The sequence below is a fragment of the Nyctereutes procyonoides genome, unplaced genomic scaffold (genome assembly GCF_905146905.1).
Source record: "Nyctereutes procyonoides isolate TBG_1078 unplaced genomic scaffold, NYPRO_anot_genome, whole genome shotgun sequence".
In the NCBI taxonomy this organism is placed as follows: Eukaryota; Metazoa; Chordata; class Mammalia; order Carnivora; family Canidae; genus Nyctereutes; species Nyctereutes procyonoides.
In genome coordinates, this window is record NW_026575030.1 from 25569846 (window position 1) to 25596463 (window position 26618).

The 26618-nt window shown below is 44.3% G+C and overlaps 2 pseudogenes; one reads left to right on the forward strand and one right to left on the reverse strand.

Annotated features, from left to right (window-relative positions):
* Positions 1-224: 224 nt before the first annotated feature.
* Positions 225-616, reverse strand: LOC129503966 (40S ribosomal protein S15a-like; annotated as a pseudogene).
* A 23384-nt stretch (positions 617-24000) lies between these two features.
* Positions 24001-24875, forward strand: LOC129503829 (40S ribosomal protein SA-like; annotated as a pseudogene).
* Positions 24876-26618: the final 1743 nt, after the last annotated feature.

Consider the following 26618-nt stretch of genomic DNA (forward strand, 5'->3'; position numbering starts at 1 on the left):
TTTCTCCTCTTATGCTTATTTCTTTTATTTTTCTTGAGATTACACTAATGTTCTTTTTCTAGTTTCTTAAGCAGCATGCCTACCTATTCATTTTCATTTTCATGTACTATAGCTTTTTATGCATGTAATTTTGTCTGTTTCATTTTAGCATATATCCCTAAGTTTTTGTTTTTGTTTTTGTTTTGTCCATTGAGGCATTTTATTTGCACGTATGAATTACATCCCTAGAAAAAGGATCCCAGGATTTTCCCTCCTGTGTGTTTTCGTCTTGCTTCTTCATGGTCCATGATGCCAGCTGAGGTTGTCAGTACAATGAAACCAAACTGGAGGCATGGGAGCAGGTTATTCTGCCATTTTTCTAGATCTTTCAATTGTACATCAAATCTGGGGCTAATAACTCCACACTTATTTAACCTGCCTGTGAGGTTCACAACAATTTTCCCAGCTCTGTGATCATCGATGATTTCAAATTCACCAATGTAACCATGCTTCATCATCACAGTGAAAATTGGACGATGACTTTGGAGCATGGCCTGATAAGAACCTGGCACTTGCCTCTCTTTCCAGCATTGTTGATGCTCTTGAGAGCATCTGCCAGGACGTTCATGCGCACCATTGTGGCGGCTCAGAGAGATGGCAGAAAAAGCCCTAAGTTTTTATTAGTATTTTCATTGTCATGTAGTTCTTAGTATTTCTTAATTTCTATTATGTTTTTTCCTTAACTCATAAGTTATTTAAAAATGCATTTTCCATTTTCCAAAGATTGTTTTGTCTTGTCTATTTTTTATTGTTAATTTCTAATTTAGGGACACCTGGGTGGCTCAGCAGTTGAGCTTCCGCCTTCTGCCTAGGGCGTGATCCTGGGGACCTGGGATCGAGTCCCAAGTCGGGCTTCCTACAGGGAGCCTGCTTCTCCCTCTGCCTGTGTCTCTGGCTGTCTCTCTTTGTGTCTCTCATGAATAAATAAATAGAATCTTTAAAAAAATTCTAATTTAATCACAGCGTTGTGTAATATTAGTCCTTTGAATTTCCTGAGGCTTTCTTTGGGTCTTCATATATGGTCAGTTTTTGTTTGTTTTTTAACAAACTTTTTTGAAATTTAACATACATATAAAAAGAAAAAAATGCACAAATCATACATATGTTGTTCAATGAATTATTACAGGGTGAACAAAGCCTTGTAATCATACATAGTCATTTTTATAACAGTTCTATGTGAGCTTAAAAAGAATGTATACTCTGTAGTCATTAAGTACTAGGTTAGATCAAGTTTGTTAATTATGTGGGTTAGATCACTTATATCTTTCTTCACCTCACCTATGTGTCCTTGATCTATTTTCAATATAGAAGTGCATATAATTTCCCAATACAGTTGTGGTTTGTTCACTTCTCCTTGGGTAAGATTGGAATACACAGGGTGAATTGAAGGTGATATGGAAACATCTTAATGTGCACGCATCTATGAATTGTTTTTACCAAAAGACAAAGCAACTCATACATAATGGTTTGCTCATTCCATCCATTTAGTGTGCTGTATACAAACCAACCAGGAAAAAAAAAAAGATCTCTGCTTAAAATATACAGTACACTTAGAAACACATCTGTCATGTAGACATATCCAAAAGCTTATGAATATTACATTTTGCATTTCTCTCCTTCAGAGACAGTCTTTTCCTCCTAGTCTTAGCATATATCTGTTCTTATTACTAAAGTCACTTACATAAGGATATATTTGTACTTGAAAGGAACAATAAGTTTCCTACAGAGTGTAAGGTGACATTTTCTTGCAGGTTGTCGATTTAACATAAAAGAGGGTTGATCCTCTTAGCTGAGGCTGTGTCATGCTTTTTCTGTGGTATAAAATGCTGCCTTATCATCATCTTTTGCTTGGGGGGACCAATAGCCTCCTGGTTGGTTTTCTTACCTACATCCATCCTTACCATACTCATTTCTTTTCCCTACAGCAACTAGAATGAACTTTTATTTTTTTAAAGACGTATGTATTTATTTGAGAGAAAGAGTGCGTGGGCATGCACACAGGGAAGGGGGAGGAGCAGAGGAAAAGAATCTTCAAACAGACTCCCTACTGAGCACAGAAGGGAGGGGCTTGAGGCAGGACTCCATCTCAAGACCCATGAGATCAGGACGTGAGTCAAAAACCAAGAGTTGGATGCTTAGCCAACTGAGCCATCCAGGTGCCCCTAGAGTGACCTTTCAAAATATACATTATCCTAGCACCCCCATTTAAACTCTTACATGACTTCAAGACCCACTAAGATTTGCTTCCTGCCTTTTCAGCTGCACTTGGCTCCATGCTCCCCATCACTGTCTGTGCTCTAGCCACATTGACCTCTCCTCATTTCCTTTCTTCCATAGGCCTTTGCACTTACTCTTCACTCTGCCTTAAGTATTACACACTATACTTCTATTTATCCTTCAGCACTCACTCAATTCTATAGCCCCTTAACTAATCAACAAGATCCAATCCCTCTACAAGCTTTGTAGCATTGTAGACCTCTCCTTTATAACACTTACTATAATTCTAATTTTACATTTTTTGTTATTTAGTTAATTCCTGCCCCACCCCTCACTAGAATGTAGCCTTTTTGAAGGCCAGGCTGCAGCCAGCTGGACTCACCCTGCATCGCAACACTGGCACAGTGCTTGGCAAATCACAGCAGTGGTGCCAGGCTGAATGATGAGTTGCCTTTCTTTACTTCAAAGTGAGTATATTAACCAAATATACCTTCACTCCTCTTGCTGCCTCTGCTTTCATCCCCTGCTTACTTCCAGCCATACTCCATACTTACCAATCCTCCACTTTTCACTCCCCTCCACCCATGAATTAAAAAGTCAAGTCCAAAAGCATTGTCAGTAATGTAGCCTTTTACTGAAGATTTTGTGTGGTTGCAGAGGAGGGAGTACATTATAAAGTAAAATGCCCTAACAATGCCCTTTTAACATCTCTGCTTTCCCCCAGCCTACAGCAGCTGGAACAGTCTTATACCCCTTCTTTCGCTCCCCTGGCAACTGTGTTCTGGGAATCCTTCCAGCCAAGCTGCCTCCTCTTCCACCTGCTTCCAAGTCTATACTCAGCAAAACAAAGCATAGCCATAGGCCAAGCCATGACTCCTGGGTGCTTAGTTCATAGGGTCACCTGCATTTATAAAAATTTGGAATGGAAAGTGTTGAACTTTTATTCATCTTTTCTCTTGTTTGCTGATATTCCATCCATCAATGCCATCCATGCCCTCCCTCCCTGCTATCTATTTCTGACTGAAATCTTATATCCATCGAGGCCCATTTCAAATGCCCTAACTTCTGGAAACCTTTCCATAAGACCCCTTAAATTGAAGTGATTTTTCTCTTCCCTAAATATGCCCACTATTTCTTTTATTTTTCTTTGTATTATAGGAAATCTTAGGATTTTTTTTTCTCCCTCTCCTTTAAGAGCAGGTTATGTTTCTTACTCTACATGTCTCCTGAAGAGTGTGGCTCAAAACTCTGTATTGCAGGCTCCAGTGCTGGTTGAATTAGAACAAAATATTTTATATTTCTTTTCTTAGGTTTTGGTAAAAGCCTCTTTGAGAAAGCTACTGATATCCAGTATTACCATTTCAGAGTCAGCTACCAGAAACTACTCCCCCCACCCCATTGAGAAGAAACACGTACAAACTGTAGGAGGGAGTAGTATAGCTTTTGGTTTAATGGGTTTGGAGAGAAGGCCTCTATTCAGGTAAAAGATACTACTGACATTTTTGCCTGTGTTGACTCTGGCTTTCCAAAATGCAGCAACATTCTGGCCCCTGAAAGACTGTCAGGACCCCTGAGACAGTCTAACTCGGATGACTTTTTAAAAATGCCAAGCAGATGGCTAAATAAAAATGTTGACATATGAATTTAAGCTCCCGAGGTCTAGAGAGAGAGACCTGTGGCCAGCAGTCTGTGTTCTGTTATCATTGGTGTGATCTCTCAGTAATCCACGGCCACCTTGGTCAAACAGAGGGTGGAGGCCCTGTCAGGAGGTTTGCTGCATGTGCATATGGCTGTCTGAGGGCAGCTAAGATGGAACTTACCATCACTTGCTCAGATTTTCTACCAAACAATGTTTCTCTTCTCAACATGAAGCCATAAATATGTCTCAATTCTTTCATTCCTATAAGCATCTTCATTACCCTGGATTAAACAAGATAAAAAGTAAAATGTAGGGCAGCCCGGGTGGCCCAGCAGTTTAGCACCACCTTCAGCCCAGGGTGTGATCCTGGAGACCTGGGATGGAGTCCCATGTGGGGCTCCCTGCATGGAGCCTGGTTCTACCTCTGCCTGTGTCTCTGCCTGTCTCTCTCTCTCTCTCTCTGTCTCTCATGAATAAATAAATAAAATCTTAAGGAAAAAAAAGTAAAATGTATTTATTTGGTTTACTTCTTAACCATTTTTTACATTCTAAAAGTAATACATTTCGTTATATGAAAACAAGACATATAAATTATAGAATGAAAAATTAAGATACAAAAAATCCATATTTCTATAACCAAATCCACAAGCCTTTTGACTTTTTTCTTCCAATGTTTTCCTTCCATGTCGAAGATGTTTTTAGAAAATTGTAATAATTCTATAGATATACTGTATTCTACTTTTTCACTTAAGTTTTTAAATAAGCATTTTTCTGTAGCCTTTATTATGGATAGTAATACTCCAACTAGAAAACAGTATTATAATTTTTTGACATTATTATAACTTAATTATCTCTTTTACTTGACCTTAACGTTGGTTACAGAAAAAGAAGTATAAAAAGTACTTAAACACTGATTTTTCTAAACGTTTTACATTTACTCATGGAATTATTTGCTTTTTTACAGTTTAATCTTTGCTTCTTGCCCCTATTGGTTCTCTGGCTGCCATGCCCACCTCTGGCTTTTCTGGGAACCCCCCCTCCCAGTCATCCCCACGAGGCTCTGAGTTAAACAGACTCTGTGCTTCCTTGACATTCCTCACTTCACCTATGAGCTTTTATCACCCTGTCCTCTCTGCCCAGGAGGACATACTCTTACTTTCTCTTGGTTTAGGCTCCACCTAAACAGAAGCAGGCCAATCCCAGAAAGTCAATTCAGTGGGAGCACGTTTGTGAGTGACCACATTGTGAGCTGACCTACAACCAACCACATTGAGTGAGTCTGAAGACTGTGGAACATAGCAAACTTTGAAGCCAGACATATGGAGCTTCAGACTCCTGACTCTCTCCCAATGCCCCTGCAATTTATCATCCTATTGTCTTTAAGCAAAAGAGTTGATCTCTTTAGCCTCAGTTTCTTAAAATGAAGTAATTCGTTCAAAGCACCTGATGTAGAACCACTGTGCCAAGGCATGAGAAAAAATTATTAGATGCCTTCTTCTCAGGAAAGTGGTTGTAAAGACCAAACACTTGGCAAATCCAGCTCCTAACAAGTCTAATTCTTAAAAGGACCAGCCTTCTTTCTCTTCTAAATATTCCAAAAACATAAAATCCAACCAAAGTTTAATATACATTTTTGTGATTTTCACGAGTGATAAAAACAGTTGGATATTATATCTTCCCATTTTTAAAATATTGGGGTAACTTTTATTTCTTTTACTATGGAAATTTTCAGATGTACACCAAAGTAGAGGAAATGATATAAGGAACCCCTTATACTCATCCTAAGCTTTTACAATTTTAAATATTTTGCCAATGTCATTTTATCTATCCTCCTATATATACATTTCACTTTTCTTTTTGCTGGATTATTTTAAAGCAATTCCTGACTGTTTCATTCTACCCATAAATACTTTAGCATATATTTCTAACAGTTAAGGAGTTTTTTTTCCCTACATAACCACAATGCTATTATCACACGTAACAAAATTATCAATAATCTCAGGAGCATTTTAAAAATAGGATTCTGGAAAAAGCAAGCCAAAGGAATGAGTAATACAGAATTTCAGGCACTATGGTAAGCAGTTTGGGAAGATGCTTTTAGCAAAAGGGGTACTTTCACTCCTGCAAATGACATCACAGAGCCAGATGCCACTTTCTCCTACATATCCGTAATTGGATTTGCTTTCTTACCCCCCAAATATATTCCCTAGTTCAATTCAAGGCATCATCAACCACCCAGAAGCTCAAGCCTTAGACCCAGAGTCCTTGGAGAGTCTCCTCTCTTCCCCCTTCTTTGGCACTCCATTTAACCAGGTTTGAAGTCCTAAATCTCAGGGTAGCTATTGTTCATATCCATCCCCTTCTCTGCATTCCCACTCTGCTCCTTTTGTCTTGGCCCCTGTTTTCTATCTCTACACTGAAGTTACTGAAAGATTTTCATTTGGATTTCCCCCAGAAACAGAGCCTGAGACAAGGATTTGAGTATAAATAATTTATTCAAGAGGTGATCCCAGGAGACCTGGAAGCCGAGCTGAGAAAGGAGACAGGGGAAGTGAAAGAAGCCCATACAGGGTGCGGTATCAAGCACTGAAGGACACTGGAGCTCCATCCCACTGGAAAAGTCTGGAAAAAAATACAGAATATGCATCAGCATTATCCCAACCAAGAGGCAAGGGAACTGGGGTACTATTTATCTATCAGCTCCTCACCCATCATTGCTTTATGGCTGCTCCAGGGGCAAGAAGTCCCTAGCACTTCTGGTCTGCACTGTGCATGGGCTGAGCATGCGGCCAACCAGAACTCAGAGGGTCATGGCCTGCAGTGTATAACAGTGAATACCAAGGAAACATGAGCAGGCCACCAACAGCACTACATTACCTCCCATCTCACTCTCTCCCTCACGTAAGCCAGGGACAGCTTTCTAAAGTGCCGATCTGGTTCTGGAACTTCTCTAATCAATAAAAAGGAAATGTGGATAATGCTAAAGACCTGAAGGAGGTGGCTGTCTTGAGTGGTACTGAACCATATGATCTTGAGCACCTTCGGTATACCTATCACAGGTGGCCAAAGTTTGCGTTGGACTTTGAGTACCTACTTGCGAGTTCAATGGATAGATAGCTTTACTCATTTGTTTATAATTAAAACCTTGTTTGTTTACGGAACGGGTTGGGAGAGGAAGGGACAAATGATTGCCTCTGGTTTGGCTTCCACTGGTGCAGACCTGTACCTCTCAACAGTTTTCTATAACCCCTCCCAGATTGTGGGGTATCTCTCCCTCCACTGGGGCACCAAAGCTATTGCGGCATTACTTTGTTCTTCTTTATGCAGTCACATTATCTGGGAATCTCAATGTGATTTACAAGCTTACATAACTTCCCAAATGAGTCAGCATGCTCATCAAGAAGGCAGCATGGTGCAGTGGAAAGAACATGGCATTTGGTGCCAGAGAGAAAGTTCAGTACCTGCATCTGTCACTTCCTAACTGTGTGCTAGACAAGTCATTCTACCTCTCCAAGCCTCAGTTTCTTCCTATAACAAGTGGGGATTGGAATACCTACCCAGGAGGGTTATTATAAGGATTAAATGAGGTGAGGAACACTCGGTGTGATACATAACAGTCCCTGAGTCACTGTTCGCCTTCCCCATCCTATATCCTGATTTTACTCATCTGGCAGTAAGTTCTTGAACCTTACTGACCTGCAGTGAGCAGAGAATGCTGATTTATCTTTATCTCCTTATAACACTAGCAGACTTTAGATGAAAATCCAAATCAGTTCTTTGTAAAAAGGAAAAATGCTCTTGCTCCACTCTGGGCAAAGCAGCCACCTCGTGTGTGAAATGAATCCATACCAGGAAGGGCTGGGGTGGCACAGCCTGGCTCAGCACCCTCTGCAGTGCTGCAGCCAAAGATCGCTGGCGTGCAGGGGTGACTCAGTGAGCGCATGGCCCCCGGAAAACAGCAAGGTGGGGAGAGGCTGTGAGATCCCTTCTGCAAGGCTGCTTAGCGCTGTGGTGAGCGGTGAGAATGGCGTTGCAGAACGTCCTTGAGAGACAAAGCCCAAAGCCACTGCATACAAATGAGGGCGCTGCTGTGCCGGCCAGGGCTGGGGGACAATTCTGGAACTGTTTTTCCAAGGTGGTTGGAACAAATGCCTGCAAGCTAAAATAATAATAATAATAAATAAAATCCCTGGTCAGCAAATGAACACTGCTGCAAAGGTTCTTCCCTGCTGGTGGCAATGCTATTAGGGCAGGATTACCAGACAAGCTGGTTTCCAGGATCTTTATAGCCAGCATAATACATAGTTAGCAGTCAGCTAGGGTCAGCAGAGAAACTGTTTATAATTAAGGGGTGATTGGTGAGTGTGTCCACAGCAGCAAAGAAACCTCTAAAAAGAAAAATCAGGAGCCAATCTTTGAACTTAGAAACTAGAGAATGTGAGACCAAAAAAAGATTCTTTCAGATAATTGAGTTGTGCTGGTGATTTTTAAATGCTAAAGAAATAGCAGAACCTTTCTTTCAAATAAAGCCTCATGCAGACTCTCCCTCTGGGAAGCAAACAAAAGGGACGCTGCTCTGAATAGTGGAGGGTAGAGGCCTGTGAGGCCCCAGCCTCCTCTTCTCCCAGCCTCCACTTTAGATCTGCCTGGCCCAGAACACATATCCTGGAAATCCCACTGACCTGAGCAGGGGGGAAAACCTCCAGGCCAGTCCACCCCATGGAGTGAGGATGAGGAGTTTAGGCTCAAGAAGGGCAAGTGATTAGTCTAAGGTCACCCAGCAGAACTGGGAGTAGAGTCCAAATCTCCTGAGTGTAAGTAAGTTCCTTGCTCTCTCCTATAAACCATCTCTGCTTAAAAAAAGAAAAGAAAAAATATCTTTAAAAATAAAGTTGCTTCACGAAATAGCTTGGTAAAGTAAAGGCGAAAACAAGAGGCATCCAAACAAAATAACTGACTTTGGGAAGAATCCAATTCCATCTTCTTGACTGCTGGACCCAAGTGCATCTTCTTATTACATTTATTTTTAGGACTTTTAGCATGGCAGTCACAAAATCTGAGTAGATTTGCTAAATTAATGGTCTCTCAAACCAGGATAAGTCTAACAAGTTTGTGCCTTCTAGAAAACAAAACACTGACCTAAAACAATGACAACAACTTAGTATTTGAAAAAAAAATTATTTTTTAATATCTTGGCACAGTAAGAAAGGAATCTGAAATTCAGGGCACGTGGAGGTGGCCAGACCCTGGCTCCCAGAGCAGAGCACAAGGTGCTTCCGATTTCTGGCTCCACGTCCACGGTGAGACCTTGAGCAAGTCAGAACCTCTGTAAACCTCAAGCTTCTTTCAAAAATCTACAAAATGATTAAATCATTAAGTTCATGAAAAGTCAATATTCAACGGAACGCTGACACAGAACTTCCCAGTGTGCGCTGGGTCAGCCAGCCCTGGCTGTGCCTGTGTCCTGCACAACAGAGGTCTCTGTCTCCCAGGCCGGGCGCCCTAGCAGCACAATTATTGTGGAGGATCGCCAAGCAGCAGCTCAGAGGGAGACAGCTGCGGGATGAAAGGAAAGAGGGAGGAGGGAAGCGAAGGCAGAGAAAAGGAAAGGCTCTCCTTTCATCCATCAGGGGACCAAATTTTGGCCAGCATCCATCCTGTATGTTTATGTGACACCTGTTACCTTGAAGTCCCCTGAATGTTGTTCATGGACTTGCCTTGGAGTTTTTATTCAAGGCCTTGACCCACTTGGTCTCACTTTAAACTAGGAATGTTCACATAAAGACAGTCGGGTATGGTAGCAAATGATAAAGTGATACCAGGTGTTTTATAAGGGGAAGTACAGCAACATTTTTTAAAATGCAAATCCTGTGCATTTTGTTTGTGTTCTTCAGCTTAATCCTAACTATAACTTTCAAAATAAGGATCATTTCCCCACTCCACCCCATTTTACAGATCTGGATGTGGAGAGGTTTAACAACTCCTTTAAGATAACAGGTATTTTAGGGTGCCTGGGTGACTCAGTGGTTAAGCATCTGCCTTCAGTTCAGGTCATGATCTCAGGGTCCTGGGATGGAGCCCCCTGCATCGTTAGCAGGGAGTCTGCTTCTCCTTCTCCCTCTGTCCTTCCCCCTGCTCCTGTTCTCTTTCTCTCTCTCTCCCTCCCTCCCTCCCTCCCTCCCTCCCTCTCATAAATAAATAGAATCTTAAAAAAAAAAAGATAACAGGTATTTTGTGTAGCTATTGCTGTTGGGACTGTAAGCTCCCGTAGGACAGAGACTTTCTCGCTCGTGCTGCATCATCGATGCCAAACACTGTCTGGTACGTAGTAGGTGATAGATGCACATTTACCAAAGGAATAACTGAAGGAAAAGACCAAGCTTTAAATCCAGATCTGCTCAACTCCCAAATCTAACTCTTACCACCACTGAACATATATAATTTCTGAAAAACAATTGGTAGTTGGTCAGTTGTTCTTAACCCCTTATTCACCACGTAATTGGAAATGTTGTGACCTCTGGTTTCAATGTCTGTTTGAAGCTCTAGCTACATAATTAGTTACTGAGTTCCCATCCCCTGGCTGAATCTATAATTAGGCAAGTTTTTAAAGACATAGTCCCAGGTTCCCTAAAATGCGTAGCAATCACCCAGAGGACCAGACTTGAAGAATAACACAGGGCTGGAAAATATCTTATCATACTCCAGTATCATTACTGTCCCTGTTCGCCTTAAGCAATTATAGAACAAAAGGGAGCTTCTTTTTTTTTAAATCAGTAAACACAAATTTTAAAAGGCACACTTTCATAGTTTTTTCACAGGGCATCTTAAAAATGAAGCAAGTTCTGACTCACTAGTACACAATGCTGTTAATGAATTACACTTTCTGTCCAGGACCTGGGTGAAGGTAAGAGAGGAAAGATGTTTCAAGCTTGTTGCACTAGAAGGGCATGCTCCCGTGTGCCTGGGATCTTGCTCTACTAATGCTTCAGGACTTAGCAAGGCGGGCCCAGTGATGTGTGAATGGGTGGTTCTGATAGAGACAGTGAGCAAAGTCTTGTCTCCTTGTCCTTCTCACTCAGGGACACTTCCTTTCTGGGATGTGGACCAAACCAGGGTACTTCCCTAGGCCTTGTCAGCTGTACACTCATCTATTTCTTCCTTCCTCCACCTTTCCCACATATTTACCAAGAGGTCTTGTGGGCTCAGCCTCTTTGAGGTGCTGTGGGAGCTACAGTAAGAACAGGGTATGAGCCTCTAGATTTTTGTGACCATTACTGATTGCATACCTGGAACTCAGGTGTGACCACGAGGCCCCCCTGGCAGCTGAGCTGCTGACTTCATTACTATCCCCTTCCCTCCTCATCAGCTCCTGAGATCTTGGAAAGTCTGTCTGGTTATTGTAGCCTGAGGAGTGTGGTTCTCTCTTATATCCCTCTGTCCAGGGGGACACCAGGACATCAATGTAGATGTGGCCCTCTTGCCTTAAATGAAATAGCACCCATGTTACCATGCCTGCACCATCAGAGAGGTGTCAACCCTCTATAAGTCAGCCACTTGGAGAAGATGCAGAATCAGTTCAGCTTGGTGGATAATTCTCCTTGCTTTCCATACTGGCTTTGGCCACCTCTACTTCCAGCCTACACTGAACTACTAAATATACATATATATTTGCTTGGTGGTAGGATGGGTCTCTCAGAGGTCAAATATTTTCTTTGTAGTCTCCTTATTTCCTGCTCTGAGTTTCCCTCTAGAACATCTGCCCTGGTCAAAATCTTTTTTTTTTTTTAAGTAACAGTTTTATAGCATGCAGTTCAGTGCCTTTTAGTATATTTGCTGAGTTGCATATCAGCACTAATTTCAGAACATTTTCATCACCCCCAAAAGAAATCCCATACTTATTAACAGTCACTTCCCATCCTCCCCTCCTCCTGGGCAACGACTAATCTATTTTGTTTCTCTGAATTTGCCTATTCTGGACTTTTCATATAAATGAAATCATACAATATGTAGTCCTCTACGACTGGCTTCTCTCAATTAGCATGCAAGTTTTGAGGTTAATCCATGTCGTAACATGTATTAGTATGTCATCCCTTTTTTGACTAAATAATATTCAATTGTATGGATATACTGCATTTTGATGGATAGACTCCATTTATCAGTCAGTGGATACTTGGGTTGTTTCCTTTTTAGGACTGTGATGAGTAAGGCTGTTAAGAACATTCGTGTACTGGTTTTTGTGCAGACGTATGTTTTCACTTCTCTTGGGAATATATCTAGAAGTGGAATTGCTAGGCTGGCTGAAATCTTAAGGAAACATTTCTAATAGTCTTCATTCCTCTGTGTTTCCCAGGGAATACGGTTTCTCTATATTCATCAAACAAAAGGGAATGACCAACAGCAAGAACTCCTTCACCGAGTCCTGGACACAGCCCCTGCTTTCCCAAGTCATTTACGCCTCCACTCTACACAATATGTGGCTTTGAGTGACTGTGGCAGGCCTGGGGATGGGGGCGAGTCACTGCAGTGATTCACATTGAAGAGCAGCTTGCAGCGCCCAGAGAGGGTGTGCAGAACCAGCCTTTTCTGCCCAGGCTTGCATCTTATAAACAGAGGAACATGTACAGTCGTCATTCCCTGCTTAGAACTGATTCCTTGAAACCTAGTCTCTCGTATGGTGTCCAGAATCTTGGACTCTGATCTCCAGGGTTGTGCATTGCATGAAATAAGCAATTTGCAACCTTGGAATCCTAAATGCCACCCCCCCTCCCCACCCCTTCAACTCTGCAGGCTTCTGTTTCTAACTGAAGTCTGCCCTCTGCTGGTCACAGGCAGCCCAGACCCGCAACATGGAGCGCTGAGCAGGTTTCTTCTAAAATCATTTCTTCTTCTCCAGGAGCATTTAGGAAATTGCTACAATTGATCCAGCTGATAGCAATACAAAGAAAGGACATCTTCCGCAGAGTGTTTCTCTTTTATTTTTTTACTTTTTGATGTTTGTGAATTTTTTTCCCCCTTTTATTCAACAGAAGCTGAGCTGGGCCAGTTTCAGTTACCTATGAGCCGCTTTCACTTGTGATAAATAACCATTATTTGTATTTATGCAGTGCCTGCCAAGGCCCTTCTGCTCCCATTGACTCATGAGTCACTACGATATTCTTTTACAGTAGAAGTGGCCAAGGGCTAGTCGAGAAGGGGGCTAATATGAAGTGTGGGCTGTCAACTGTCTATCTAGTAGTTTTTCAGAGGTGGTTGGTAGACTGCCTTGAGACACAGAGACCGATTCTCTTCAAGTTCTGTGGGATATCTGTTTGCCCTATTGGAAAGCTGCAGGGCATCAGACATTGGGGGATCCCAAGCAGACAGGGCAACCCTTTCTTTCCCTTCCTTCCAAATGGGCACTCTGGCCGGGGAAATAGATTCAGGAGGGACGTGAAAGGTGAGTTGGAGAGGAAGCCAGAGCCCGGGGAGACCAGGAGACAGTGTGAGCAAAAGGCTGCCCCAGTGACAGGAGGAAAGGAGGGAGCCAGAGGATGGAAGGTACGCATGCAGGGACAGCGCAGGGGACTAGCGACTGCTTCCCTGAGGGCCATCCCTGCTTTCTACAATACATTTAACTGTAAAAAAAAAAAAAAAAAAAAAAAAAAAAACAAAAACAAAAACAAAAAAACCTTTTTTGTTTTCAGCTAATAAAGGAAAGGGAGTCCTTTCTGATGTTCTCATCCAGAGTCCTTGAGAATAACCCTATGACTCTGACCTAATCTTTTAGAAACATGCACACTTTCTGCCCTGAAAGAAATGCAGCACTTTTATGAAAGAAAATGCAATTTTGGGGAAGATTGCTTGGGTTTTTAACCTCCGAGTAGCTGGGAGGCAGGGGACTCACAAGGATTTGGTATGGTGAGCATACATCCTAGCCAGAGGTCTAGAAATCTGTCCCTCTTCGCTGAAGTACAGCCATCAAGGGGTCTCTGCTGCCTAGAGCCCCGGCTGGTCCGGCTGCTGGACCCCAAAGTCCCACTATCCCTGTCAGCCTCCTTGGGACTGCAGAACCCGGGACTTAGGGGGGTGACAGCGATCCTGCGTCCTGATCTCTCTCTTCCTCTCCACTTCCCTCTGCCTCCTCCTTCACCTCCTTCCCTGGTTCTCTGGATTCTAGCTCTCAGTGACTCCAAATTCAATCATCTGGGGGGAAAGACAGAGGGCCTACTGGGTCCCCCTGGCTGAGCGCTGCCCCTTTAAAATCAACCTTCAGGGCAGCCCGGGTGGCCCAGCGGTTTAGTGCCTGCCTTCAGCCCAGGGCCTGATCTTGTGGACCCGGGATTGAGGTTCCTGCAGGGAGCCTGCTTCTCCCTCTGCCTATGTCTCTGCCTCTTTCTCTCTGTGTGTCTCTCATGAATAAATAAATAAAACCTTTAAATAAAATAGAATAAAATCAACCTTCAGTTGTTGGGGGGAGTTGAAGGGGAGAAGAGAGAACCAGGTCTTCTGCTTTTCCTCCCAGAGATAAAAGCTATTCTTAGCAAGTAAAATCGGCTTGGCATTTGGGGAGCCTCGCTTTTCTCTCCTTTCCGCCCCGGGGTTTTGCCATTGCCCTGCCTCTGCCTCCTGCAGAGAAGATGAAGGGGAGGAAGGGAAGGGGGAGGAGGGAGGCTCTCCTCGGGACTTCTGGAAGCCTGGTCCAGGTGCAGTGCCCTCAGCCCAGCCCCAGAAGGCCGGTGTCATTCCAGCGGTCATTTTGCAGGCCAGAAGACCAAGGGCAAGCGAGCTCGGTCTAGGCCTTTCCGCAGCCCCTGGCCTGTGCTGGGGGGGGGGCGGGGGGAGCGGGGGGTGCGCTCGGCCTGCCCCCGCCTGCGCCCCGACTGGCCCTCCCTGGGCCTGGAGCCCGGGGAACCCATCCGGGCATTGAAGACCCAGCCTCGGGGCAGCCCGGGTGCCTTCAGCCCTGCTCGTGATCCCGGGGTCCTGGGATCGAGTCCCGCTCCCCTGCAGGGACCTGCTCCTCCCTCTGCCTGTGTCTCTGCCTCTCTCTCTATGTGTGTCTCTCATGAATAAGTAAATAAAATCTTTAAAAAAAAAAGACCCAGCCTCAGACACCAGGCTTCCGAGACACTAGGATCTCGGGGAATTACAAGGAAGCTGGCACCAGTGGGCAAAGCCCGGGACAGGTCGCCCGCTCTCGCGGCGCAGGGCCGCAGTTCCGCGGCGCGGCCGGCAGGGGGAGCTCGGGCCGTGTCGGGCCCAGCCGCGGCCCTTCTGCTCTCTCTGGGGTTCTCGCCCCGGGAGTAGGGGGGCGAGGGGGGGGGGCTCGGTGCACGGCCTCGGTGCACCGGCTCGGTGCACCGGCTCGGTGCAGGGCGGCCTGCTCCTCACTCTCGGGGCCCCGTTGGCACCTCGCAGGGCACCGACTTCACAGGCCTCCCTCTGCCCCCCGCCCCCCCCCCACACACTGTCTTCTCGGCCTTGGCCTCCCTTTCTCAAGCTCTCTCAGGAGCCCAGTCTGTGACTCCGGTTCCCTCGGAGTCTGTGTTTCTGTCTGTGCTGCTTCCGAGCTCTGAGGATCGTCCTGTGCACGAGAACGCGGGGAAGCGAGCGAGCCCGTCTGCAAGCCGAGCTCCGCAGGACGGTGATGCTCAGACCACGATGGATGCTGCGCGGGCTGCGCATCCCGGCCCTGCGTCTGCTCCCGGGTCTCTGACCTCCAGGCCTGCGCCCCCCCCCCCCGCCCCCAACCCGTGCCCCACAGTAGCTGTCTCCTTCCCTGGCCAACTGCACAAGGTCTTCTCCCAGGCAAGATGCCCGCAGCAGAACAGCTGTAGCTCTTGTGGCTCAGTAGTTTGTTTCTTAGGTAAGACCCAGGCCCCTCATTTCCAGAACACCGTGGAACTCTGGTGGGATGAGGGGTTGAGAGGCGTCCGGGGAGAAAGGGGAGAGACTCAGCTTTGCACTCTGCCTAGAGCCTCTCATTATCCAACATTCAGGTGCTTGGCTGTATCTGGTCCACTCTGCCAGAGTATCTTCATCCACGGAGACTTTCTTTCATGTCTTTCTTTCCAGACTGACCCTCAGGGCCCCGCCAATCTATCACACAATCTGGGCCCATCTGACCCTGTGGGGAAACAGAGATTCAATTCTTTGTATCTGGGCTTTTGAGCCCTGGAGAATTAAGAAATGCAATCGAGCGTGTGTTTTAAGGTTCTAGAACATCCCATGACCGTCAAGAAGCTCCCCCAGCTTTTGAAGGAAGGCAGCTTTGCCTGAGCCCTGAGCATGTACAGTGTCTGGATGGCTCCTGGGGCAGGGATGCTCAACAGAAGCTGTTTCAGTTTCAGTTTCCCCATATTTGGGGACTATGGTGGTGGTGGCGAGGCATCCTCCTCATCCAACATATTGTGGTCCCTACCCTCCAAACCTATTCTGTTCTATCCAGGTTCTCATTATTTTTCAAGATCCGAATCATATGTGTCCCTGAGAGGCGGGTTCTAATATTAGATCTGGTAGGATGACATACTCCTCAGTCTGAGCATTTTAACTTCCTTTAAACTCCTGGATTCACGGAAAGTGGTGGTGTTAAGATCTGATCACACCTGTCCCTGCCCTGCCTAATTTTGGTAAACATAATCATTTCCTAGTTCCAGAACCCATTTGGACCAAGTTTAAGACCAAAGTAGGGACTAAGGGGGCAGACAGGCAATGCAGTGCAATCCAGCATTTAAAGACATTTACCCCTTGTTTGCCCTTGCTAGGCCCTGGCCATCCAGAGAGCCTGAACAAGACATAGGCCCTGTCCTCAGGGAGCAAATGCTTCTACTGGAAGGACCTGCTGTGTCTCTGAACCGGAATGAAAATGGAACTGCTGCAGAAAAAACTCCGTGCTGTAAAGTGCTAACATCATCAGGCAGGTTGCTTCTGCAGTGCAATCTATAATCTCTGTGACTTTCAGAACCAAAAGAATTGCTATATGACTTTCTAAATTAAGCTTTAGCATTACTTTGGAAATTAACAAAGCATTCCTTCCCACAGACACTGTTCCCAAATTAAACATTTTGTGCTTGTACAGCTGTTCAAATGTTGGGGAATTGAAGATGAAAAGGTTCTTAGGAAGGGAAAAGAGGTGGGTGCCTGGAAAGGAGAGAGGAACACTGCAGGGGAGTTCTTGGAGGGGGAGCTGGAGGTCAGGTAGCAGAGATTATAGGATGGTTAGAGAAGTTTATAACCCAGTTAGTGAGTACATAAAATGTTTTTAAATTATTAGGTCTAGATAAATGTCAGTTAAGGGGGCCCATTATGATCAAGTATTTAAAGGCATACATTTAAGTGGAAAACTTGGGGAGTGGCTATTCCCCACCTCTAATCAGTAGGAGCCGGAGGAAACAGAGGAAATAAACAGAAACAGTCAAGATGGTATTTTAACTGTGGGTCACTGTGAGGCCCACTTTTCAAGATTTGACAACAGTTCAACACTAGAATGGGCCACAGAGGATGGCTGGGCACTCTCCCCTGGGGCTATTTATGGAAAGAACAGAGCCTTTGGGTTCTGCAACATTGCAAGTTTCATCCAGTGTAGAGACAGAGGCATGTCGTGGATGAGCTAGCTCCCCAGGTTCTCTTCTAGACTGGGAAAGACAAGAACTCATCTAGGATCAGAGGCCTTTCACAGCGGCTGGAGTGAAATGGACAGCTGGAAGGCCCACAGTCCCCACTGGCCCACCTCCCACCACCACACCAGAGCCTCTTGCTTTAAGCCACCTCTGTGTCATTTGTTTCTTGAACTTGTCCCTAGATCTTCCCTTGCAAAGATGTGAGCCATTTTGGCAAATGGTGTTTTAGAAAGCCCTCGCTCACAAAAATTCTGTCCGCAATATTTGGATTGGCCTGCATTATTTGGATTGGCTACCAGGCCTCTCATTTTCCACACAAGTCGTTTCCAACTTATCTCTGGGTCTCTTCCAGAGGGGCATGAATTATTTGCTAGTGATGTAACTTGAAACCCAGATTCCCCCTGGAAACCATTTTCATCGAGGTTGGCTGGGTGGTAAGGAATGGAAACGGGACTGGAGCACGAGAGAGTGAAGAGGTAAAAAAGAAAAAAAAAATTCCAGGTTTAGCCGCAGAGGATTTTCCAGGCAGCCAAGGGAGCAAGAGGCCCTGCATTCAGCAAACAAAGGCCGAAGGCCCCAGAGGCACAGAGCGCTATGCTGGACACTGGCTGCTTGGCTCCCCTGTGGCTCCAGGGCACAGCCCTGGCGAGACTGTCCTCTGGTCGTGGCTGTGCCCTAAACAAGCTGTTTATCCCTGGGCCACTTACCCTGTCTGGGTCCCAATCTATTATCTGCAGGAGGAGGATATTCATTAAACATCTCCAAGTTTCCAATAAACTCTATGTTCTGTCATTTTGTATGGCCTTGCCAATTGGTTTTAAAGATTAAAGACACCTTTCACCAGTATGGTGCTTTATATCTTCTACACACTTGTCCTGTTTGATCTTCACAATTATGCTCTAAGACAGGTATGACAGAAATTATTTTCCTATTTTAGAGATTAAGAAACTGAGGATCTGGGTGGTTAGACAGTGTACCGTCCATGGACAAGTGGAAATCCAGGACTGCAGCTCAGGTCTTCCAACTGGAGCTCGGTTATTCATCTTTGTTAGGGGTCCAGTGTGCCTTTAAAATCAGATAGCTATGGATCATCTCTCCAGAAAGATAAACTTGAGATTTTTTAGATGCTTAAGCTCAACATAGACACCGGGTAAAATTCCCCTACCTTTGGCCACCCTGATGAATTTTTGCAAATGCATGTATGCCTTGCTTCTCTGACCAGATTGCGAGGTCCTTGGAGGTTCAGACCATGTGTTTTCTCTTCCCTCCCACTCCCTCAGTGACTGTCGCAGAGCCAAACACCTAGCCAAGGCTGTTGCATTGCCAGGAAGAGGCCAGGCCAAGTAAAGAATGCAAACTAAGTAAGTGGGACAGATGTCTACTTCCACATTTGACCACTTGTCCTACAAGAACCGTTATCCTTGTACATGTTCTGCCCTAGACAGTCCTCTGTCTGCCACCCTAGTCCCCGAGTCCTAGAACACAGCACAGTTTCCCATGGTGGCAGCAGCAGTATCCTCCTCCTCAACATGATTACCCAGGCACAAGATGGGCACATAGGCACGGAGAGACATGACCTCAGTGATCTCATACCCCAGGAATCTGATGTAAGTAAAAAAGGGAGACTGACTTCCTCAGCTGGGGAGGTAGAGGTGACTCCGTGGGAGCTTGACAGGGAGGGTGATACTAAAGCAGGAACAGCCTGGAGCATCTGAAGAAAGCCGCTGGGGACATCTGGGTGGCTAGAAGGAGAGAGTGGGAGGGGATGGTGGGCCTGGGGAATGCATCGATAAGGCTGAGCCCAAGGCCAGTGTAGCTTCTCTGACCACTTGTGCACACTTGGCACCAAGTCTCAGTGCAATCTTGCTTCATCTCCCTACAACTTTACCCAGTCCCTTCACCAGGACTACAAAGAGGAAACACTCAGTGCTAATCCAAAGGCAAGGACAATTGACTAGATAAACAGAGATGGCCCCAATTTAAGACCTTTGTCCCATGATTACCCTGCCATCTCTTTGTTATCCTGTATCTCAAGTCCTTATTTCCCCAGATGTGGTGGAGAAAGAAAAGGGTTCCAAGACTGTTGTAAGTGGGCCACTCCCAATAAATGAGACCATCCCATGCCCTGGGGACTGACTCAGTTGAACTTCACTGGTCATGAGAATCTGATTTTCTGACAAAGGAGGTCTCTGTCTCCCACCTTATAGATAACAATAACTTTACTATGAGAGGAATTCCAGGATGATAGAATATTAGAGAGAACTGGGACTCTGCAGATTACATATTGATCCAATGACTTCATTTACAGATGAGGGGACTTAAGTTATGGTGATGACATCAGTGTCCAGGCCACTAGGAAGTTAGTGAAAGGCTAACTAAAGAACCCAGAAGTCTTGACCTAATATCACACTAGCCCTTATCTTACCTACACCGGCCCTTTTAAATGCCAAAGGTTTTCACCCAAGGGCAACTCTGAGCAACCTAAAGGAAGGAAGGTCTGAATTTGTGAAACTTCTTTGTGGGAACTACTGTTCTTCAGGAGAACTTTTCATGTCACAGCCAGCACTGGAGACTCTGTCCCTACCTGCAACCTGCAGGGAGACAACAGAAATTTCTGTCCTAAAAGCCCTTCTGGCTGCCAAGCCTGCCCCCTCTGGCCAAACACAGTACCTGATCTCACCCAGGTGTATCTCCACCCACCCCACAGTCCTGGTACCTCCTCCTGGAACAAACGGGGTGATGCCCTGTCAGGTACAGCATCTTGCACAGACACTTCATAAATGTTCTACAAGTAAATAACTAAGGTTCCTACTCTTCTATACTGCCTTCAGTTCACCATTTCCAAAAGCATCCAACAAACTTACCTTCAACCTATGGATCAAATCAAGTCAAATAAGCAGACGTTAATTGAGGTATTATAATGTCCAGATGCTAAGCTCTATGCAAAGACATGTCTGTGTCCCAGGAGAACTGGGGAAAACCAGGTGATATTGCATTTTAAGTTAATACCACAAGGTAACAATACAAGAAGTGCCGTAAAGAAAAAAAAAGACCATTTGCAAAATTACTGGAGTAGATGATCTGTGCATTGGTACACAGAGAAAAAAAAAAGAACACTGGGAATTGAACAGTCCAGGGAAGTTTCTGGAGAAGGAAAAAAAAAAATCTCATCAGGACTTTGAAGAATGGGTATAATTCAGAGGAGTGGAGAGAAGGAAAGAGCATTCCAGAAATGAGGAACTGAGAAAAGACACACAAAAACAGAAAAATGCAAGTGTGTTGAGGGTAGTAAGTAATGCTAATTGCAGTAGCAGATGATGCTTATCATGTATCAGACACTGTTCTCAGCAGCTAACATTTTTTATTCTCTTGATTCTCATGCAATTCAAATTATTACTACTATCATCACATTTTTACAGTAGAGGAGACTGAGGCATAGAGAGGTTTTAAGTAACTTCCCTGAGGGCACCGCTGGTGAGAGGCTGAGCTGTAATTCGAGCACAGAGCCCCGCAGTCAGCCTCTGCTCTCACTGGGGCTAGAAGATCTCTTGGAAAGGTATGTGGGGAGCAGATCACAGAGGATCTGGAATACCATGTTACAAACGTGGCTTGGTTTTGTGGGTGGTAGGAAATCCTTAAAAGTTCCTGAGCAGAGAAGTGCATCCACATTTAGGGTCTTAAGCGGAGACACACACAGGGAGGAATTCCTAAGGACGCCTTCATATTTTTAAAAACTATAGAGAAATAAATTAGCCCATAGATAAAGATGTCCTTCCTTTTTATAAAGAGCCTTGTCCGGAGTTACTTCCAGTGGCCTCTTAGATCTTAAACTACTAGGGGATCGAATCCTTGATTGGTGGTACTGAGGGTGCAACTAAAATGCCAAACAGCCCTGAAATCTACCCAGGCATGTACTCAAAAGCTAAGGGCCGAGACAGGCTTAGAGGATAGTGTTTATTTATTTTTTATTTTTTATTTTTTTGAGGATAGTGTTTATAGGGAGCTAGGAGACATCAGGTCGGGAGAGTGGGGAAGAATGGGGGGAAGATGTCAGACAACAAGTGAGAGGTCAGCAAAATGAGTTGGGACCTTGGGTGTGCAATTCAGCAATATCTTAGGCATGACTGAATCAAAGCTTCTAGAAGAGGAAAAAAATACTGTCAGTTATGTCCTTGATTATTTTGTAATAGCAGATGATCTCTTTAGTCACTTCCATCCTTTTATATGTTAAAAATGGAAAATCTTTTCTCACACACAGAATGCTTTTATTTCTTTTTCTTTGAGGACTTAATTTTGCTAATACATTCTTTTTTTTTTAATTTTTATTTATTTATGATAGTCACACACACACAGAGAGAGGCAGAGACACAGGCAGAGGGAGAAGCAGGCTCCATGCACCAGGAGCCCAACGTGGGACTCGATCCCGGGTCTCCAGGATCGCGCCCTGGGCCAAAGGTAGGCGCTAAACCGCTGCGCCACCCAGGGATCCCCTGCTAATACATTCTATCAAGCACAATAAAGCTGAATTTGTTCTCATGACCATCCACTCTAATGAACGTGGGACAGATCAAGTAATAAGAACTTTGAAAGGCTGGTGATTGAAATAAGAGCATCTTTTTTTATATTTTCCAGGAACTGTATGTACAAAGAAGCCTGCTCAAACCAATAGGGTAAAAACATTAGATAATTTGATTTCTGAGCAGAGATTAGATAATTGTCTTGGTCGGGACTTTGGGAATGGTCACAGGAGATGAGGCATCATCCTGTTGGGAGGGTCTTTAGGGAATATTGGTTTTGTATGAGTGTTGTTTGGCTCCTGAGTCACAAAACATGGGTTATAGGACTGGCCTTCATCCAGGCTCCAGGAGAAAGTATGTATTTATCTTTGTGGTATTCAGTGTAACCATTGCCTTGATTTATGGCCACGCCTTCATGACCCCACTTTGGGAAATAGACTCCAAACCTGAGTTCCAAGCAGCTGTTTTATGTCCACGCACAGGAAGCCGACAGATAAGTGATGTGGGGGTGGGTGAAATGGTTTGTGAATCCCCACATTTTGTTCCCTAAACATGTATTTTTGGTCGAAGAATGAGTTGATTAGTTTGTGTTTAAGTGAGGGCAAAAAGCACTCTAATGTAAGGAAATCAAATGCTGTGTAGACATCACCCCTCCAATCACATGTGTGGTGTTGATAAACTGTGACTGCTGGTCTTTCCTTCCTTTGCTATCTTCTCAGCTGCTACAATTTGAGAAGGCTTAAGCCTGTGCCTGACGCTGAGTCACTGCTGGCTGGCGCCGTGTGTAAGGGGTTTGGATATAATTTACATTCCCAGACCCAAGTCCTAGGAACCAAGTTACTACTTCCAAGCTCCTGTGTTCACCTAAATCCTTCCCTTTCAGCCAGGTCTGGGGTAACTGCTCCCTAGAACTAACCTGGATACTACCTGTGTGGCTCCAGAGCCGAAGTTCTTTCTCCGTTGGCCCTTCCAATTCCCAGAGATTTGGTAAACTGTTACCCTGGTTTCCTCTCCTAAATTCTTACTTCTTGCCCTGCCTGGAAGTCTGCTGGTCCTTCTAGAACTAGATACTCTACGCACCCTTCCAATGTGCTTGTCCCTTCTCCCCACTAGCTGAGGTTTTCTGTGATGTCAGGTCATGGAATGATTGTGCCTTGGGACAGGGCACATTTGTCTTATTGGACCCTCATGACTGATTCCTGTTGACTTAATTCAATGTTTCTCAACACGAGTGGAAACTCAAAGGGGTATTTTTGATTGTCACAGGTTTTGGGAGAGGCGCTAGTGGCATTTAGCAAGAGGGAAGCCAGGATGCCATTCTCCAATCATTTGTCTACCACAGGCATCTTAACCAAGAAATGTCATGTGTCCTGGGTAAGCTTCACAACTCACTCTACATGTTTGTGTAGGGAAACCTGTTTATAATTATCTGGATGTGGAACTCAATACCATTTTACTTGCAAATACAATTACTTTTGCATAGTTTTAATAGACATAGAGTTTTCCATAAATGCCCTCTAAGCATTTTTAAAGGAAGAGATTGTACTGTGTTTGGTTCAGAACTTTACCAGCAAAGTCACAATCTCAGAAAAGCACCTCACTGGCAGTGACGTTGTTCTAGGGGTTTGAGTTGCCAGCACACCTGTCTCTGTCTACATTTGTCTCTGTCACACTCACTCTGATCTTGAAGCAATGGACTCCTTCATTCTGTCTTCTAGTCATCCCCAAGCATTCATACTCCAATACATTTTATTTTATTAAAAATTATTCCTCTCCCACCAGTATTTTTCTTTATTTTGATACTTAGGACATTATATTGAAAATATGTGTTTAGGCAGTTTATTATCTATGAATTTCTTTTCAGGATAATAAATGGAGCTTAACAAAATGTTCATTTAAAATTAGGTCATTGGCTTTCCATGCTACCCAGGGAGGGGTCCATACAGCATTGTTCTATGTTCCTGTGATAACTTAAAGGGAAACTTCCATAATGTCTGCAGACCTTGGTGTCCTGCAAATGAAAGAGGAAGATATCATCAACTTCCCTGCAGCAGGAACCCACTTAAGTGGCACCAACTTTGACATCCAAATGGAACAGTACATCCAACAAAAGGAAAAGTGATGGCATCTACATCATAAATCTGAAGAGAATCTGGGAGAAGCTTCTGCTGGCAGTTCATGCCATTATTGCCATGAAAACCCAGTGGTTGTCAATGTCATATCTTCTGGGAATACTGACCAGAGAGCTGTACCAAAGTTTGCTGCTATTACTGGAGCCACTCCTGTTGCTGGCTGCTTCACTCCTAGAAACTTTGCTAACCAGATCCAGGCAGCCTTCTGGGAGCCGAGACTTCTGGTGTTTACTGATCCCAGGGCTGACCACCAGCCTCTCACAGAGGTTCTTATGTTAACCTGCCTTTCATCACTCTATGTAACACAGACTCTCTGCTGGGCTATATGCACATTGCCATCCCTTACAACAACAAGGGAGCTCACTCAGTGGGTGTGATGTGGATGCTGGCCCAGGAATTTCTGTGCATGTGTGGCACCATTTTCCCTGTGATCACCCATGGGAGGTCATGCTGAGTTCTACTTCTACAAAAATCCTGAATACATAGAAAAGGAAGAGCAGGCTGTTGCTGAAAAGGCTGTGACCAAGGAGGAATTTCAGGGTGAATGGACTGCTCCAGCTCCTGAGTCACCATTGAAATTGCAGACTGGTCTGAAGGCATGCAGGTGTCCTCTGTGCCTACTCAGCAGTTCCCTACTGAAGACTGGAGCACTCAGCAGGCCACCAAAAACTGGTCTGCAACAACCACTGCTCAGACCACTGAATGGGTGGGAACAATCACTGAGTGGTCTTAAGCTGCTCTTCCACAAAGGCAAACAAAATGGAAATAAGGTTGAAGGAGAATAAACAGTTTCTTAAAAAAATAAAAAATCAGATCATTGGGTTTAATCAGATTAAGAATCCTTGATCTAAGTGGATATTGTAGCAAGAATGTACTGAAGATGAGGTCAGTGCCTTCCCAGCAGAAAGCTGTGGCTGCCTATTAAGAGGTCTCATGGGTAGTGTCCCTTTGAAAAACTGATCATCTTCTAAATTTTATTGTTTGTCTTCATCAGGAACTCAGCAGTTTCCAGAATTAAAGATCACTTGAATCAGGCAATTCCACGTGGTCACCTGTAGTCAACTTACAAATTTACATTGGAAGACATTTCTTCCCAGGGACTAAAAAGCTTATGTCTGCTGTCCAGGGCAGCCAGTCCTAGGAACAAAATGAGCATGAAAGCTGAGCAAAGAGCACACAGGATACTGAAGAGAGATCAGAAGAAGCACTCCAATCCCACAGCAGAGCATACTTCTCCAGCAGCTTCAAAGGGCAGGGTCTCTCTTCTGCATGGTGCTTGGGTTTTAACTTTCTGTAGCCCCGTTGATTACTTCACCTTCTATCCACACCTCCACTCACCTTCACACAGTCTTCCTCCAGGCAATGTACAATTCAATTGATTAAATACCTTCTATTACACGACATTCACATTCTGGACCTACCTTCCTCTGATTACACCAAATCGCCTACCTTGATTAGAATTTTGTGAGGTCCATGCATTTCACAGTCTCTTGTTTTACTCCCACGTATGACTAATCATATCCATTGTCTGTGAATTTCACTAATTCAACTCAGAAGGTGACCTTATATCCATGATCTCCAAATTCATGGAAAGGCTGACTTTCTACTGTTGCCTCCATATCCTAATGTCAGAAATGAGGGCTAACTCCCTCTCAGACTCTTTTCCTGCTCCGCACTAGTCCCTATAGCTGGGACACTTTTTCTGATTCTTATCTCAACTTGAAGAAGAATAGTCCTACCTCCCTTCAGCTTCCCACTGACCCCTTTCTGCCCCCAGCCACCCTAGGTGGGAAACTTCTAGCATAAATCAAGCTGGAGACCACCTGAATTATGACAGTAACTGATTATGAGTCAGAAGAAATAATACAAGCTTCAGGGTATTTGTTTTGTGGGTTGAGGGGTTGATTTTTGGTTTGTTGCTTTTGAATAACGTTTCCTCAAGCTTTTCATGTCAATCACCCAAACCCTCTCAGCCTTATTAGTGTTTTCTGTGCTCTTTGACTTCACAGAGCTAAAACTTCCATTATTACATTTGCATCAGTAAGAACCTCACTTTACCTTTAAAAGGTTGCAGCCCATTCTTTCATTAAGCTTGTTGACTGAGTATGAAGAAGCCTCCCTCACCAAATCAAGAATTTATGCTAGTATATTTCTGTAAGGCTTTAATTTAATGCCTTCCATTCTTCTCCATTAGAAGAAGATGGCAGTAAATATAGCACAAGTTCATAATTTTCTCTAGGAGTTTTTAAATATTGAATGAACATTAAACTGAAATTTAACTGTAAGAAATATCTGAAATTGTACCGCATTTATTCATTCATTCAATTATTCATTACATGAACATTACATTAAGCATCCATCATGTGGCAGACACTGTATTAGGCATTGGAGATAATAAGATAGTAAGGCACGGTTCCAATTCTCAAGGAATTCCCAGTTTAAACAAGGAGAGACAGATATGTAAAAATAAAATTTC